This window comes from Papio anubis, chromosome 2, assembly GCF_008728515.1.
Source record: "Papio anubis isolate 15944 chromosome 2, Panubis1.0, whole genome shotgun sequence".
NCBI classification, from domain to species: domain Eukaryota; kingdom Metazoa; phylum Chordata; class Mammalia; order Primates; family Cercopithecidae; genus Papio; species Papio anubis.
In genome coordinates, this window is record NC_044977.1 from 160,224,488 (window position 1) to 160,239,912 (window position 15,425).

Below are 15,425 nucleotides of genomic sequence, written 5' to 3' on the forward strand. Positions count from 1 at the left end.
CTCAACAGAAACCCTACAAGCCAAAAGAAACAGGGTGACTATATTCAGCATTTTTAAAGAAACAAAATTCCAATCAAGAATTTCATACCCAGCCAAACAAGCTTCATAAACAACAAACAAAAACATAACAACAACAACAACAACAAAACCCTAAGATCCTTTTAAGACAAGCAAATTCTAAGGAAATACATTACCACCAGGCTTACCTTACAAAAGGTCCTCTAGGGAGTGCTAAATATGAAAAGGAAAGACTGTTACCAACTACCACGAAAACACAAATACAAAGACTGTTGACACTATAAAACAACTACACAATCAAGTCTGTATAATAACCCCAGCTAATAACATGATGACAGAATCAAATCTACACATATCAATATTAACCTTGAATGTAAACAGACCAAATGCCACAATTAAAAGGCACTGTGTTGAGCCGGATAAAGAAGCAAGACCCAACTGTATGCTGTCTTCAAGAGACCCATCTCACATGCAATGGCACACATAGGCTCAAAGTAAAGGAACTGAGAAAAATCTACCATAAAAATGGAAAACAGAAAAAAGCAGGGGTGCTATTCTAATTTCAGACCAAACAGACTTTATACCAACAATAATCAAAGAAGGCAAAGAAGTGCACTACATAATGGTAAAGGGTTCAATTCAACAAGAAGACCTAACTATCCTAAATATATATGCACCCAACGCAGAAGCACCATGTTCTGAGAGACCTACAAAGAGACTTAGATAACCACACAATAATAGTGAGAGACTTCAACACCCCACTGACAGTATCACACAGAACACCAAGGCAGAAAACAGATATTCAGGACTTGAACTTGACATTTGACCAAAAGAACCCAACAGACATCTACAGAACTCTCCACCCCAGACAACAGAACATACATTCTTCTCATTGCCACATGGCACATACTCTAAAATCAAACATACAATCAGCCACAACACAATTCTCAGCAAAATAAAAAAAATCGAAATCATACCAACCAAGCTCTCAGTCCACAGCACAATAAAAGCAGAAATCAATACTAAGGAGATCTCTAAAAACCATATAAGTACATGGAAATTAAACAATCTTCTCCTGAATGACTTTTGGGTAAGCAATGCAATTAGAAATCAAGAAATTATTTGAAACTAATGAGAACAAAGATACAACATACCAGAATCTTGGACACAGCTAAAGTAGTGCTAAGAGGAAAGTTTATAGTGCCAGATGCTCACATCAAAAAGTTAAATCTTGAATTAACAACCTAACATCACAACTAGAAGCACTAGAAAAACAAGAGCAAACCAACCCCAAAGCTGAAGACAAGAACTAACCAAAATCAGAGCTGAACTGAATGCAATTGAGATGTGAGAAACCTCCAAAAGATTCCTCCAGGAATTGTTTTTTTAAAAGAATAAATAAGACTGATACACCACTAGCTAGAATAATAAAGAAAAAAAGGAGAAGACACAAATAAACACAATTAGAAATGACAAATCGGATATTACCACCAACTCCATAGAAATAAAAAAATCCTCAGAGACTACTACAAACATATTTATGCATACAAACTAAAAAACCTGGAAGAAACCAATACATTCCTGGAAACCTACAACCTCCCAACATTGAACCAGGAAGAAAATGAACTCTTGAAAACAGACCAAAAATGAGGTCTGAAACTGAATCAGTGATAAAAAGCCTACTAACAAGAAAAAGTCCCATGCCAGAGAGATTCACAGATGAATTCTTCCAGATGTATAAAGAAGACCTTGTACCATTCCTATGGAAACTATTCCAAAAAATTAAGGAGGTGGGACTCCTCCCTAACTCACTCTATGGGGCCAGCATCATCCGGATACCGAAAATATGGCAGACACACAACAATACCCTTGATGAACATAGATGCAAAAATCCTCAATAAAATGCTAGCTAAAAATCCAGCAGCATATCAAAAAGCTAAACCACCATGATCAAGTAGGCTTTATTACTGGGATGCAAGGTTGGTTCAACATACACAAATTAATAAATGTGATTCATCACAGAAACAGAACTAAAAACAAAAACCACACGATCATCTTAACAGATGAAGAAATGGTTTTTGATAAAATTCAACATATTTTCACGTTAAAAACTCTCCACAACAAACCAGACACTGAAGGAACATAACTCAAAATAATGAGGCATCTCTGACAAACCCACAGCCAACATCATACTGAACAAAAAAAAGCCATAGCAATCCCCTTGAGAAACAGAACAAGACAAGGATGCCCATTCTCACCATTTCTATTCAACAAAGTACTGTAAGTCCTAGTCAGGGCAATCAGGAAAGACAAAGAAATAAAAGTTATCCAAATAGGAGAAGAAATCAAACTATCTGTTCGTAGACAATGTGAGTCTATACCTAGAAAACCCCACAGTCTCTGTTCAAAAGCTCCTAAATCTGATAAATGACCTCAGCAAAGCTTCAGCCTACAAAATCAATGTACAAAAATCAGTAGCATTTCTATAAACCATCAATGTCCAAGCTGAGGGTCAAATCAAGAATGCAATCTCTTTCACAATAGCCATACAAAGAACAAAACACCTGGGAATATAGTTAACGAGGGGGTGAAAATTCTCTACAGTGAGAATTACGAAACATTGCTCAAAGAAATCAGAGATTACACAAACAAATAGAAAAATATTTCACACTCATGATTAGGAAGAATCAATATTGTTAAAATAGTCATACTGCCCAAAGCAATTTACATATTCAATACTATTCCTATCAAACTACTAATGACATTCTTCACAGTATTACAAAAAAGTATTTTAAAATTCATATGAACCTTAAATACAGCCCTAATAGCCAAGGTAATCCTAAGCAAAAGAACAAAGTTAGAGGCATCACATCACCTGACTTCAAACGATATCACAAGGATACCATAACCAAAACAGTATGTACTCATACAAAAAATGGACACATAGACCAATGGAACAGAACAGAGAGGCCAGGAATGAAGTCACACACCTACAACCATCTGATCTTGGACAAAGTGGACAAAAACAAAAAGTGGGGAAAGACTTGCTATTCAATAAATGGTGTTGGAATAACTGGCTAGCCATATGCAGAAGATTAACACTGGACCCCTTCCTTATACCATGTACAAAAATCAACTCAAGATGGATTAAAGACTTAAATGTAAAACCTAAAACAATAAAAATCCTGGAAGGTAATCTAGGAAATACCATTCTGCACACAGGCCTTGGCAAAGATTTAATGATGAAGATGACAAAAGTAATTGCAACAAAAACAAAAATTGACAAATGAAACCTAATTAAATTAAAGAGCTTCTGCACATCAAAAGAAACTGTCAAGAGTAAACGAACAGCCTACAGAATGGGAGAAAATATTTACAAACTATACATCTGACAAGGTCTAATATCCAGAATCTATCAGGAACTGAAACAAATCTGCAAGCAAACAACTAACAACCCCATTAAAAAGTGTACAAAGGATATGAACAGACACTTCTTAAAAGAAGACATATATGTGTCCAAAAAACATATGAAAAAATGCTTAATATCACTAATCCTCAGAGAAATGCATATCAAAACCACAATGAGATACCATTTCACACCAGTCACAATGGCTATTACTAAAAAGTCAGAAAATAACAGATGCTGAAGAGGACACAGAGAAAAGGGAATGCTTATACACTGCCAGTGGGAATGTAAATTAGTTGAGTTATTTTGGAAACCAGCTTGGTAATTTCTCAAATAACTTAAAAATAGAATTACCAATCATCCTTGCAATTCCATTATTGGGTATGTACCCAAAGGAATAGAAATCATTCTACGATAAAGACATGTGCACACATAACGTTCACTGCAGCAGTATTCACAAAAGCAAAGACATAGAATAAACCTAAATGTTCATCAATGGTAGACTAGATAAAGAAAATGTAGTACATATACACCATGGAATACTACACAGCCATAAAAAGAATGAGATCATATCCTTTGCAGCAACATGGATGGAGCTGGAGGCCATTATCCTAAGCAAGCTAACACAGGAACAGAAAACCAAATGTTGTATGTTTTCACTTATAAGTGGAAGCTAAACATTGAGTATACATGAACACAAAGAAGGGAACAACAGACATTGGGGCCTACTGAGAGGCAGATGGTGGGAGGAGGGTAAGGATCGAAAATTACCTATCAAGGGCTAGGCATGGTGGCTCATGCCTGTAATCACAGCACTTTTGGGAGGCCGAGGCAAGTGGATCACTTGAGGCCAGGAGTTCGAGACTGGCCTGGACATCATGGTGAAACCCTGGCTTTACTAAAAATATTACTGTGATGGCACATGCCTGTAATCCCAGCTACTTAGGAGGTTAAGGCATGAGAATCACTTGAAACTAGGAGGTGGAGGTTGCAGTGACCTGAGATGGTGCCACTGTATTTCAGCCTGGGCGACACAGCGAGACTCTGTTTCAAACAAAAATAAAAACAAAGGCCACCCATAAATTAAATGCTTGTCACCTGGGTGATGAAATAATCTTAAATCACAATCTTGCTACATACAATTTATCTGTATAACAAATCTGCACAAGCAGTCCTAAGCCTAAAATAAAAGTGTAAAAAAATACTGTAACAGAAACAAAGAATGCCTTTGATGGGCTTATTAGTAGATGGAAAATGGCTGAGGAAAAAATCTCTGAGCTTGAGGATATCTTAATAGAAATCTCCAAAACCTGAAAAACAAAGAGAACACAGACTAAAAGAAACAGAAGAGAATATCTAAGGATTATGACACTGCTACATACATACACAGATGTATGAAAAATACTAGAGGGAAAACAGAGAGAAAAGAAGAAATATTTAAAACAATAATGCCTGAGAATTTCCTCAAATTGATGTCAGACAACAATCCGTAGATCCAGGAAGCTTAGAGATCACTAAGTAGGATTTACACCAAAAAGAAACATCACCACCATTACCACCACCACCACCTAGGCAGATTATTTTCAAACCACAGAAAATTAAAGGTAAAGAAAAAATGCTGAAAGAAGCCAGAGTAGGGGAAACCATTTTGCCTATACAGGAACAAATACAAGAATTACATTAGACTTCTCAGAAATCATGCAAGTAAAATGAAAGCCATGTGAAATATATAAAGTTATAACAGAAAATCCCACCAACTTAGAATTCTGTACCTTGAGAAATTGTCCTTCAAAAGTAAAGGAGAAATAAAGACTTCCTCAGACAAACAAAAATTGAGGGAATTTGTTGCTAGCAGACCTGCCTTGTAAGAAATGTTAAACGAAGGAAAATAACATAGGTCAGAAACTCAGATCTACATAAAGAAAGACCACTGAAGAAAGAATCAAGGAAGGTAGGTTTTACAAACTTTTATTTTTCTTAATCTAACAGACAACTTGTTCTAATAATAATAGTAAAAATGTATTCAATGATGTATGCTTATGTGTGCATGCGTGTATATATATTTTCTTATGTATGTTTATATATAAATGGAGTGATGGTAATTATAGAAGTGACGGAGGAGAGAATTAGGATTATTTTGTTATTATAAGGTACCCACACTACCTATGAAGTGGTATAACATTGTTTGAAAGCAGACTTGGGCCAGGCATGGTGGCTCACGCCTGTAATCCCAGCAATTTGGGAGGCCAAGGCAGGTGAATGGTTTGAGCTCAGGAGTTCAAGACCAGGTTGGGCATCATGGTGAAACCCCATCTCTACAAAAAATACAAAAATTAGCCAGGTGTGGTGGCACTCACCTTTGGTCCCAGCTACTCAGGGGGGCTGGTCAGGGCTGCAGTGAACTGAAATCACACTACTCCACTCCAGCTCAGCAACAGATGAGATCCTTTCTCAAAAAAATTTAAATTTAATTTTAAAAGGAAAGTAAACTTGGATTAGTTGTAAATGTATACTGCCAATTCTAGGACAACCACTAAAAAAAGTATAACTGATATGCTAGAAAGGAGAGATAAGGGAATCTGCTCAATTAAAACCGTAAAAAGAAAACAATAGCATACTAGTTAAAAACAGATGGTGTATCCATAATATAGAGTATTTTGCAACAGTTAAATAAAATGGAGCAGATATATTAATTTATGTAAAAGGCAATCCATATCCATTGTTTTTAGAAACAAATTGGCCTTAAAAATTGTTTAATGCAAAAAAATTTACACATAACAAAATTACAGCCTCACAATATGATGTGTACTCATCTCTAATTTTTTCTTCATGATTCTCAAGATAATGTACTACAGGTTGAGTATCCCTAATCCAAAAATCCAAAATTTAAAATGCTCACAAATCTGACACTTTTTCAGCACCACCATGAAGGTCAAAAGAAATATTCATTGGAGCATTTCAAATTTCAGGTTTTCAAATTAGGGACACTGAACCAAATATTCCCCCCCCACCCACAAAAAAAGAAAAATCCAAAATCTGAAACACTTCTGGTCCTAAGCATTTCAGATAAGGGATACTCAACCTGTACTGACTATTCAAATCAGCCTTAAAAATCTTTATTTGGCCTCTTTAAAAAAAAGGCAGAAAGGACTAGAAGATAAAAATGGAACAAAGAACAGAGACAACAAATAGAAAACAGTAAGAAATAGGGTAGATACTAACCCAACTACATCAATAATCACATTGAACATCAATGATCTAAATGTACCAATTAAAAGAAATCATCAAAAAATAAGATCCAACTACATGTTAATTACAAGAAACTCACTTTAAATATAAAGACACAATAGGTTAAAAGCAATTGGTTGGAGAACAAGATACCATGTGAAAACTCATTAAAAGAAATCAAGGGGCCGGGCAAGGTGGCTCATGCCTGTAATCCCAGCACTTTGGGAGGCCGAGACGGGTGGATCACGAGGTCAGGAGATCGAGACCATCCTGGCTAACATGATGAAACCCTGTCTCTACTAAAAATTACAAAAAAACTAGCCGGGCGAGGTGGCAGGCACCTGTAGTCCCAGCTACTCGGGAGGCTGAGGCAGGAGAATGGCTTAAACCCGGGAGGCGGAGCTTGCAGTGAGCTGAGATCCGGCCACTGCACTCCAGCCTGGGCGACAGAGCGAGACTCCATCTCAAAAAAAAAAAAAAAAAAAAAAAGAAAGAAATCAAGGGGAGCCTTAATAATTTCAGACAGAGCAGATTTCAAAGCAAGGGAAGCTATGAGGGATAAATAAAGGCATTACATAATAATAAAGAGGTCAATTATTTAAGAAGTCAAAATAATCCTTAACACACATGTTCCTCAATGCGTATGTGCCTAACAACAGTGTCAAAATACGTGAAGCAAAAACTGACAGCACTGAAAGGAAAAATAAGATAAATCCACTATCATCATTGGAGACCTCAACATCCTTCTTTCAGAAGTAGATCCAGCAGATAGAAAATCAGTAAGGACATAGTTGAACTTGACAATATCATTGATCAAAAGGATAAAACTGACATCTACAGACTACTTCATTCAACAGCAGCAGAATACAAATCTTCTCAAGCTCACATGTAATATTCATGGGGACAGACTATATTTAGGGTCATAAAAGACATTTAGAATTTTTTTAAAAATAGAAATCATACAATGTCTGTACTCAGACTACAGTGGAAGTAAATTAGACATCAATAACAGAATGATAACTAGAAAATCCCAAAACACATGGAGATTAAACAACACACTTCTAAATAACACATGGGTTAAAGGAATCTCAAGATAAATTTTTAACATTTTGAACTAAATACAAATGAAAACACAACATCAAAATTTGTGGATATAGTGAAAGCAGTGCTTAGGAAAAAATTTGTAGCATTGAAAGCATATATTAGAAACGGAGAAAGATATAAAATCCATAATCTAAGTTTCTACCTTAGAAAAAGAAAAGCAAATTTAATCAAAGTAAGCAGAAATAATGAAGAATTAGAGCAGAAATCAATGAAATTAAAAATGGGAAATCAATACAGAAAATCAAGAAGACCAAAAGCTGGTTCTTTGAAAAGATCAGTAAAATTGATAAGCCACTAAACAGGCTAATTAAGAAAAAAAAGAGAGAACACCAATTGCTAGTATAAGAAATGAAAGAGGGGACATCACTATAGATATAAGAAACATTTAAAAGATCATAAAACAATACTATTAAGGACTCTATGTCCACAAATTTGATAACTTAGATGAAATGCGCCAATTTCTTGAAAGACAGAAGTTGCTAAAACTTGTACAAGAATAGATCATTTGAATAGGTCTATATCTATTCAATAAATTGAATCAATAATTAATAACCTTCCACATCAGAAAGCACCAGGCCCAGATGGGTTCACTGTTGCTTCTACCAAACATTTAAGGAAGAAATTATAACAATTCCCTACAATCCTTTCAGAGGATAGAAGCAGAAGGAATATTTCCTAACTCATTCTATGAGACCACAATGACCTATACCAAAATAAAAACCAAAACCAAAGATGTTATAAGAAAATTAAACTACAGACCAATATTTTTCATAAACATGAACATAAAAAGTTTTAACAAAATATTTGCAAATAAAATCCAACAATATATAAAAAGAATTATACAACGTGACCAAGTGGGATATATCCCCTCTAAATGAGGCTAGTTCCGTGTTCAAAAATCAATTAATGTAATTCATTACATCAACAGACTAAAAATAAAAACATCACATGATCATATAAATAGAGGCAAACAAAAGCATTTGACAAAATATAGCACCCATTCATAAAAACTCTCAGTAAACTAGGAATACAGGAAAAATTCCTCAACCTGATAAAGAATATCTAAAAAAACTTCCAGTTAACATCATACTTAAGGGTGAGAAACTCAAAGCTTTTCCAACTAATATCAGTTACAAGGCAAAAATGTTCTCTCTCACCACACTTTTTCAACATTGTACTGCAAGTTCTAGCCAATGCAACAAGATAAAAAAAGGAAATAAATATATACAGATTGGGAAAGAAGAAATAATGCTCTCTTTCTTTCAGAGATGACATGATTGTCTATGTAGAAAATAAAAAATAATGGATAAAAAGGCTGCTGGAACTAATAAGTGATTCTAGCTAGGTTGCAGGATACAAGATTAGTATATAAAGGTCAATCACTTTTCTACATATCAGCAATGAATCAGTGGAATTTGAAATTAAAAACATAATGCTCTTTACACCAGCACCCCCCCAAAATGAAACGGGTATAAATCTAACATAATATATATAAGATCTATATGAGGGAAATTATGAAACTCTGATGAAATAAATCAAAGAAGAACTAAAAAAAAAAGGAGAGAGATTTTATACTAATGGATAATAAGACTTAATATTGGTAAGATGTTAGTTCTATTAGTTGGATGTAGTGGCACACCCCTGTAGTCTCAGCTACTTGGGAGCCTGAGGCAGAAGGATCACCTGAGCCTAGCAGTTTGAGGCTGCAGTGAGCTATCATCACACCACTGCACTCCAGCCTGGACTACAGAGTGAGATTCTATCTCTTAAAAAAAAAAAAAAAAAGATGTTAGTTCCTCCCAACTTCATCAATAGATGCAATGCCAATCAAAATCCCAGCAAGTTACTTTGTGGATGCTGACAGATTCTAAAGTTTATATGGAGACGTAAAAAATGTTTGGAATCGTCAACACAATTTTGAAGGAAGAAAACAAAGTTTGAAAAGTAACAATATCTGACATCAAGAGTTTACCATAAAGTTACAGTGATCAAGACAATGTAGTATTGGCAAAAGAATAGACAAAGAGATCAATGAAACAGAACAGAAAGTCCAGAAATAGACCCACATAACTGTATTCAATTGATCTTTGACAGATTACAAAAGGCAATGCAGTGAAATAAAGACAGTCTTTTTAACAAACTGTGCTGGAACAACTGTATATCCATATGCAAATAATTGAATCTTGGCACAGACCTTACACCCTTCACAACAATTATCTCAAAATGGATCATAGACCTAAATGTAAAGTACAAGACTATAAAACTCCTAGAAGATAACAAAAAAAAGCCTAGATTACCTTGAGTATGGCAATGACTTTTTAGATACAACAACAAAGGCATGATTTTTGAGAGCAAGGAATGATAATCTGGACTGCTCTGTAAACGACAATGTCAAGAAGATGAGAGACAAGCCACATACTGGGAGAAGATATTTGCAAAACACTTATCTGATAATGGGCTATTATGTAAAACACACAAAGAACTCTTAAAACTCAACAATAAGATAACAAACAACCTAACTAAAAAATGGGCCTTAACAGGTACCTCACCAAAGAAAATATATAGATGGCAAGTAAGCATATGAAAAGATGTTCCACATCATATGTCATCAGGGAAATGCAAATTAAGACAATGAGATACTACTACATACTTATTAGAATGACCAAAATCTGGAACACTGACAACACCAAATGCTGACAAGGATGAGGAGCAACAGGAACTCTCATTCATTGCTGGAGGGAATGCAAAACGGTTCAGCCATTTTGGAAGACAGTTTGGTGGACTTCTTGTTTTATTTTGTTTTTTTTTGTTTTTTTTACAAAACTGAACATATTTTACCATATGATTCTGTAATCACACTCCTTGGTATTTACCTAAAGGAGCTGAAAATATGTCCACAGAGAGAAGTGAACATGGATGTTTACAGCAGCTTTACTTATAGTTGCCAAAACTTGGAAGCAACCAAGATGTCCTTCAGCAGATGAATGGATAAACTGTGGTATATCCCAACAATGGGATATTTTACAAATGCTAAAAAGAAATGAGCTATTAGGCCATGAAAAGACATGGAGGAATCTTAAATATTACTAAGTGAAAGAAGCCAAACTGAAAAGGGGCACATACTATATCATTATAACTATATGACATTCCGGAAAAGGCAAAACTGTGGAGACAGTAAAAAGATCAGTGGTTGCCAGGGGTTGGGACGTTTGACTAGGCAGAGTACAGGGTATTTTTAGGGTAGTGAAACTATTCTGTATGATACTATAATGATGGATACATGACATTATACATTGGTTCAAACCCATAGAATGTGCAACACCAACAGTGAGCCTTAAAGCTAACTGTAGACTAGGTGATTATGTTGTATGAATGCAGGTTCATCAGCTGCAACAAATGTACCATCTTGGTGCAGGATGTTGATAATGGGGAGGCTATGCATGTGTGGGGGCAGGGGATATATGGGAAATCTCTGTTTCTTCCTCTCAATTTTGCTGTGAACCTAAAATTAAAAAACAACACCTTTTAAAAAAAGAAAGGGAAGATCTTGATTTTTCCAGTAAGCAGTTATCTGATCTTACAGAGTTTGGCATACTAGTAGAAATCTAGGTGCACAGTTGAAAGCTGTCTCAAACCTCCTGCATCAAGTGCTGGGTGGGGTCACAGAGAGTCTGGCAGCATGACAGCAGCAGGGGCCATTCCTGGGCCTAGAACACTAACTGACAATTGTCTAGTCAACAATGACTTCGGCAAGAGACAACGGAGACAGAACCCCTGACCTGGGTAGCAGCCTGGGCTTATGTAAGCTGCATTCTCCCTGCTTCTCTCAAGTCTCAGCTAGTTCACTGATTCACCATGGTGAACATCACAATTTCTTGGGATCAGAACATTGCTGCTGACAAAATACACTGCAAAATAATGCTGTCTTCTTTTCTCTTATAAGCTGCTATAACAGCAGAGGCACTCCTGCTATGTCTGAAATTCCTCTTGCCTCTCATTTTTGACCTGACGCTGGTGAGGGTGCACACACATTTTGATATAAGGCAGGACCACACATTAGCTCAGTTTCCTACTCATGCTGCCAGGCATCAAGGGTAAGTCTATGACCAAGAACTGTAACAGGTTTCCACCCAATAGTGTAATCAACAGTGCAAAACAGAGGCTGAGACATTTCTGACTTGCGTGGGAAAATATATTTCAGAGTCTCATAATTATTTGTCTGCTCAGAGACCTGGATAATGAGTTGGCTTTCTCAGACCTCCTGGAAAACTCCCTCAAAGGCCCTATGTTTTAACTGCTGGTGTCAAGAATTTGGATCCTTTGACTTGCAGAGACAATGTTAAGAAATCAGAGTTCTCTCTCCCGCTTTGGATGACAGGTGAGGCAAAGACAGGCATGCTCTTTCCCATTTCTCCAAGCTGTGCTGCACCATGACAGTGAAGTCAGTAGCACTGAGTTTGTCTTATTAAGAACCTCTGGGTGATAACAGACCATCCTGAGAATAATCTGTGTGAAATTCAGGTGTGCCCTGGACCAGTTGTTGCTGAGATATAAGCTGTGGTGCTGCTGGCAGGTCTGGAACTGTGCACCACCTAGAACCTGAGACCTAGGCACAGGAGTGGACAAAAATTTCTAATGGGAGAGCATAAGGCTTGTCCTCTTTATCTGTCATAGGTGACACTAAGCAAAAAAGTTTACAAACCAAATCCCATCAATCACCTCTGTTCCACAGGTGGAGGTCCTGTGGAAGGCATTTGATGCTAGTGCCATGGTCTGTGTGAGTGCCTTCCAAACACTCATACCTATGCCTCATGACCAAGGGAGAAAAGGGCCTGTAAGAAAGTCCTTCCACCACAGATAATAAAAACACCTTATGTTATAGACAGAACTGTGTATCCCCCAAATTCATGTGTTGAAGTCCTAACCCTCATTACCTCTGAATATTTGTATATTTGTAGACCAGGCCTTGAAAGATGTGATTAAGTTAAAACAAGGCTGTTATTGTGGGCCCTAATCTAATCAGACTGGTGTCCTTATAAGAAGAAATTTGGACTCACAGTGACACCAGGGACGTGGGTCCACATAGAAAAAGGACATATGAGAACACTGAAAGAAGACAGTCATCTAGAAGCTAAGGAGAGAGTTCTCAGGAGAAACCAAACCTGCTGGCACCTTGATCTTGGATGTTCAGCCTCTAAAACTGTCAGAAAATACATTTCTGTTGTTTAAGCAACTTGGTTATGGTACTTTGTTATGGCAACCCGAGCAGACTAATACACCTGATTTTTCTGATGAGTTCTGATGAGTAGCTTTAATCTGGGAGGGGACAGGAACATTTTTAATCTCCATTTTATAGTTCTATAATTTATTTATTAATATATACCCTTTCATTTCATAAAGCATTTGAGGGAGCCTAAAAGAACATATGTTATACTATACAAAACATTACACTAATTAGTTGAAATCAGGGTAGAGGAAAAATAAAATCAGGGAAGTCATAATCTATGAGTAAGATTAACACAGAAATGCATACCATATAGGCCAGGCGGGGTTGTTCACGCCTGTAATCCCAGCACTTTGGGAGGCCAAGGCAGGCGGATCACCTGAGGTTGGGAGTTCGAGACCAGTCAGACCTACATGGAGAAACTCTGTCTCCACTAAAAATACAAAATTAGCCAGGCATGGTGGTGCATGCCTATAATCCTAGCTACTCAGGAGGCTGAGACAGGAGAATCACTTGAACCTGGGAGGTGGAGGCTGCGGTGAGCCTAGATCATGCCATTGCACTCCAGCCTGGGCAACAAGAGTGAAACTCCATCTCAAAAAGAAAGAAAAAAAAAAAAAAAAAGAAAAAAAAAAGAAAAAGAAAAAAAAGAAAAAGAATTGCATACCATATAATCTTTGAAGAGAGAGGTAAATTTGATTCTATGATTCCTAGTGGCCAAAGCAGAAAAGATGATCGGTATGCTCACCAACTCAAACCCTAGGATTAAAAACAAACTTGCTACTCAGGAGAAACAGCTTCCCAGATACTAAGACAGCAGAGAAAGAGAATATTTCAATGTAGAGGAGGAAAACCTGAAAACATGGCATGATACAGAAGGTGACAATATCTCTTGTCATATCCTTAATTGAAATCAACAGCATGAAATCAGAGCACACTCAGGACAAACAACTGGGAGTGAGAGCAAGTGGGCAGAGGAGACCTCTGTCCCCTTAAATGTCATGGTCATGAAATGGGTGGATCCAGCAGTAAGATTTAGAAGATGGGGAGAAATTGGTGGTGGTCATATCTTTCCAGCTAACCTTTATGAATACGAAATTTTGCCACTAGGTTTTTTAATGAATATTGGACAGCAAAGGACTAATGATAGTTTCTATGGCAGGAACATGGAATGCATGTAAATCTGTATCATGTCCAGAGAAAGGGATACCCCTGGGATGAAGTGGAGAATGTTAAGGCAAACCAAAATCTCAGCCTTCCTTACATAATATTACTGGTATAATAGTGTTCTCCAAGGGCTGAAATGCCACGAGGAAGTACAAATCAAAATGCTCTGGAGTTAGACCAAGGTGGGCCGGCTCAGCTTGGCATCTGGAGGATTGAAGGACTTGTGGCAAGTAGGTCAAATCCACAGCCTTTCCCATGTTGACAGAGGGAGGATAACATTTCTGAGATACTCTTATGATTCAGATATCACCTGGGCCTTAAAAATCTTAGATAGAAGTAGGCTTGAAACAAAGATCTTCGGCAGGGCGTGGTGGCTCACTCCTGTAATCCCAGCACTTTGGGGCGCAGATCACCTGAGGTCAGGAGTTCGAGGCCAGCCTGGCCAACATGGCGAAACCCCATCGCTACTAAAAATGTAAAAATTAACCGGGCATGGTGGTGCATGCCTATAATCCCAGCTACTCAGGAGGCTGAGGTGGGAGGATTGCTTGAACTCGGGAGGCAGAGGTTGCAGTGAGCTGAGATGGCACCACTGCACCCCAGCCTGGGTGACAGAGTGAGACCCTGTCTCAAAACAAACAAACAAACATCTTTGGACCATCTTTGAAACAGATCAAGTGGCCAAATTTGGGTCCCATTCCCATGATACACCCTTACCTCTTGTTCTGGAGGCAGGGATCTCTGTGTCTGCTAAACAATCCTTGGCTGCACCAAAGAGCATGCCTACTCCTATGAGATTACCTTTCCCTGCAGTCCAGCTTCTATGGGCACAGATGGACAGAAAAAAACTGCTATTTCATATGGAGTGGGAAATACTAGGGCTCTAATATTCTTCCAGTTTTTCTAAGGTTTCGCCCATTATTCTGCACCTGACTTACCCAGAGTGCTTCTGGCTGCTCTGTTTGCACATTCATGTTGCACAAGGGTGACTTACCTGCATGTGCCCCTCACACCCAGAAGGGCTTAATGAAGGACAGGTGCAACTCCTTGATTCTACCCCCACCTTATCAAGAATCCAAAATAATCTCTTTGTAAATTTTTTTGGTCAGTATCTTCAAACCATACTGTCAGAGTAAACCTGCCTCCTTTCTGACGTCCCAGGCACTGGGAGCCCAGATATGGCAGTTTATTCTGAGAATTGAAAGGTTCATGTTGCATGCTTTTTTTTCTTTCTTCTTTTTTTATTATTATACTTTAAGTTCTAAGCGCAGGTTTGTT

General features: G+C 37.4%; 1 protein-coding gene across 19 annotated transcripts in view; it reads right to left on the reverse strand.

The window, feature by feature from the left end:
* The window catches only part of NEK11 (NIMA related kinase 11), a 317,965-nt gene that overhangs the window by 45,399 nt on the left and 257,141 nt on the right, over positions 1-15,425 (reverse strand). The window lies entirely within an intron of this gene.